The sequence below is a fragment of the Limulus polyphemus genome, unplaced genomic scaffold (genome assembly GCF_000517525.1).
Source record: "Limulus polyphemus unplaced genomic scaffold, Limulus_polyphemus-2.1.2 Scaffold5254, whole genome shotgun sequence".
Classification (NCBI taxonomy): domain Eukaryota; kingdom Metazoa; phylum Arthropoda; class Merostomata; order Xiphosura; family Limulidae; genus Limulus; species Limulus polyphemus.
This window is the reverse complement of record NW_013670864.1, coordinates 23,814-28,081: the sequence shown is the minus strand read 5'-3', so window position 1 is coordinate 28,081 and position 4,268 is coordinate 23,814.

Sequence of the window (4,268 nt, the reverse complement as noted above, 5' to 3'; positions counted from 1 at the left end):
GTTGACTATTCTTCTTCAGGAGAACAAAGGTAATATCCCCCACAGGACAAAGGTCGTGGAGATAAGTGAATCTAGTAGTAATGCTAGGGATGCTTTTGTCATATACATGGCTGTCAGTACATATGGGCTCACTAGTTTCTGATTGTGCAAACAGTCTAGGTTCAGTACAATGGCTGAAGCTCAGTAAGTTGTTTGAATACACCAGTGTGTTTGTGAGACTAGATGACTGATTGTGTCAGGCAGTCATAACTCATCATTACATTTGTCTGAGTGACACACATGTCCAATAAATCAGCTGTCTTAAAGGCTTCCCTGAAGCATTAAGGCTGAAGTCAGCACTGGAATATAGCAGACGTTATTTTACGTCTCTGGGGGATTGTGTAGTCATCTCCAGGAGGGAATGCTAAGGTTCTGTACATTCTTTATTGTACATTATTACACAAGGCTGCACCAAATGTGTGGCTAAATGGTGAGAGCTTGTTCATTCGTTAAATGCCATGATCATGAACTCTGTGGGAGTTAAAGAAATTTGAAGGACCCAAATCTAGCATGAATGCTTTTTGCCATGTTGCAAGGTGAAGCACAGATAGTACAGATTGAGAAATGTAACACAGATGCACATGTAACCTGTGGCTCTTGTTTGAGCACATATAAATGCAGGAACGTTTGCTATACTATTGTTAAAAGCCACCAATACATGGTCCTTAACCTATGTTGCAGCTAATGGCTCCCACAGCTCTTAGACAAGAAATGCTTCAGACTGCATAATGGAAGGAATCTGTGGGAAGGCCTAGATTTGTTATCCCATCCAGTCCTGACTGAATGCATATATTGCCAATGCCTGAGGGTGAGGTACTAGAGACCAAATTGCCGGTAGTTGGGTGTTCCAATGAGTGGCCAATGCATCAATCATCAGTGTTTTGAACTGAGAAATCCAATAGAAAACCTCGCGATACAGCATCTATTCAGTTGGGGGAATCCATTTGGATTGATACAATTGATATGCCATCAAACTCATTACCCTCGGAACATGGCAAGCTAGTAAGCTAGTAGGGTGCAATGATAAGGGTGGGCCCAAGAAAGAAGATCCAAGACTCGAAAAGAAAGAGATCTGGACCAAGCGCCCCCTTGATGGGAAATAGAAGACACCACCATGGAATTGTTGAGGTGCAGCCTGATGACTTTTTCCCCTTAATAAGTCCAGAACATGAGACATCTCCCTTTGAACAGCAAGAAATTGTAAAACATTCTGTAGGGAAGCCTCCTCATTCATCCATAGGCCTTAGAATTCCTGACAGTTGAGATATGTACCCCATCATGAAGCAAGGCATCCATGAAGAGATGGATCTCTGGACAAGGTGGTGGCAGATGAACACCTATCATAGTATTGTTCTGATCTAACCACCCTCAAGATCAAAGATGATGATCCTCAATTAGGAACTTGAGGAATCCAGTTAATCACTGTTCATGATCCATTAGTTGCACTGAAAGGATCTAGTGTGCTCATCTCAAAAGAATGAAGGTTTCAAGTGATGCTCACATTCCCAAGAGAAAGAACCATCCACACAGTGGGAAAAGGAGAGGTGAGTAAGAGTTAGAATGCCTGTTCCAGATGGACAATATGTTGTGTTGGAGTGAGAATAGATTTCTCAGCTCTGATAATGAAGCCTGCCTTGATTGGTTTTGAAAGTAGAATCTGAGTGTGATGTTCCGCCCACCAACTGATAAGATGGTGCCAGCAGTAACCAGTCGTTCATAGAATGGTGTGTGTGCACAAGCCTATGGAATGGAGGTGACGAGAAAAAACTCATACAATTCAGCAGAACACATATGGTGCTGATAATAGTCCGAAGGGCAGAGCCCTGAACTACAGTACCTGACTTTTGTGCACATAACGCAGATAGTGGTGAGATTCTGCTGCTTTGGAAACGTGCAGATAGGAGTCAGTGATATTGAACTTGGACATCCACCATCCTGGTAAAAAAATACCAATGCAGAGTGAGGAATGATTTCATTGTGAACCTTAGAGGATCTAGGTATTAATTTAGACAAGAAAGATCAGTGACTGGATGCCAATCTCCTGTTTTATTGGGCACAACAAACAGATGGGAATAAAACCATAGAAGAAATGGTACAACTCTCTCCACTGCCCCTAGACCAACAAAACTGATGGCCTTGAAGTTCTGAAATCCGAGTATCTGTGGGAGGCAGAAACACTACGGGTCAGGTGGATAATGGTGGTGAAGATGTGAACTGAATGACTTATCCTGACTCTAGGACCTCTAGTACCCATGGATCTGTGGTAAAGGTTTTTCACATGTCCAGAAATTCTCAGAGCTGAGCCCCACAGATCCCAAAGGCTTACAATAATTGTTGCTACTGTTGGTGTTCTCACCGAGAGGAGGAACCTCGTGGATATGAACAGAATCTATTTTGGGTACCAATGGACTGAGGGTCTGATGTCAGGGGTCAGGACACTCAAAAAGGGGCAGAACTATGACCTCCCATAGGAGCCGAGGAAGGTTAGGACATCAACAATGACAGAGATGACTGCAGACATGCGACATCAATCCTTGATACCAAAGACGCTATAATGGCAACAAAAAGCAGGGATAGGAGAAAGGGGGGGGACCTCACTGAACTCATGGAAGGTGGCAGCCGGTAGGAGAATGCCCTCCAACAATGCATCTCTACCTCACAAATCCTGACACTAACAACAGTCCCAACTCATCATCAAATTGATGTGATGATCATTGATTCTGCCGACAAAAGTTGGAGGGATAATAAATATCTTAGCACTGTATATAAAGTGAGACGAATCCTAGAGAATTGTGATATATTCAGGTTGACTACAGACTCCGTTCTAGAATAAAAAATCTCCAGGAGTAGGTCTATTCTTTGTGTGTCAGAATATGCATCCACCTAGAATAACATGGCACTAAACCTCTCTGCATGAACTGCAATATCAGTGGATGGAGAGAGAACTAAGTATGTGCCCTCAGATCTCAAGCAGGCTCAAAAGCAACCAAGAAGCTTGAGGCAACTTATCCGAATGTGGCCTCCTGAGAAGCTAATGGAATAAAGGAAGGCACAGGAAAAAGTGAATCAGTCTCAACTGAAAGTGACCCCCCCCTCCCCAACTGTTGATCAATGCTAGGTTTCAGCTGGTCCCCCCAGTGGCACAGCAGTATGTCTGCATACTTACAACACTAGACACTGGGTTTTGATACCTGTGGTGGGCAGAGCACAGATATCCCATTGTGTACTACACACACAAACAAACAAAGATATCATATGAGGGAGAGGAAAGATCTGATTTGCCCCCATGTCAGAAACAATAATCTGGGAGTTCATGCCATCTATAAGCATGGCAAATGAAAAAAACGATTTATTTTTATTACGAAAATCAACTAGGTAACAGGAAGAACACTCAAAATATCTCCAATGGTCGTAGTAAAGAGAAAATATGTTAATGAACGCTTTGTCGAGAAAAAGTGATAATATTATCAGAAAAAGGTGCTTATATACAGTACCAAGGTAGAGGGTGCATTGATGTAGGTGGAGAGTGTCATAAGACAGATATCACCAAGGGCAATTAAGTGGGGAATAAAAGACTGGAGCAAGCAAGTAAAAATCAGACCAATGGTTAGATGGGCAAATGAAGACACCCTACCAGTTGAGTAATAGCTGTAGTGTGAGAAGAAGTATGTATGTTTTGGAATAAGGAACACCACTGATGTCATACATGATTTTACCCACAAACGACTTCAGTCAACTAGTAATAAAAAAAAGTTGCTGTGATGTTAATACTGATTAGATTGGATTCCATGAAGGTGACACAGTGTGGCTGTATAACCCCTGCTGCAAGAAAGCACAAACTCTTATTGTAAAGCAAGTGTTGGGAAGGACCATATGATATAGTGAAAATAATCAATGATGTGGTTTACAGAATAAATAACAGGCAGTAAAAGCCAAAAGTCATCTGCCATGATCATCTTTAGTGAGAGAACAGCAAACTTTGTAGCTTCAGAGAAGGTTTTTGCCAGTGAATGTCAAAATGCTGAAGAGCCCAGGATTCTTACTCAGACCACTTCCAGAGGATCACCAAAGATAGAACCACCAGTGGTTTATAATGGCTGGAGACGGCTTGAATGGGTAATGAAGAAAAACTTTAATACAACAGCAAATGTTTTGTCATCATCAGTACCTGATGATGACAAAACCTTGTCGAAACGTTGTACATTTGCTGTTGTATTAAAGTTTTTCTT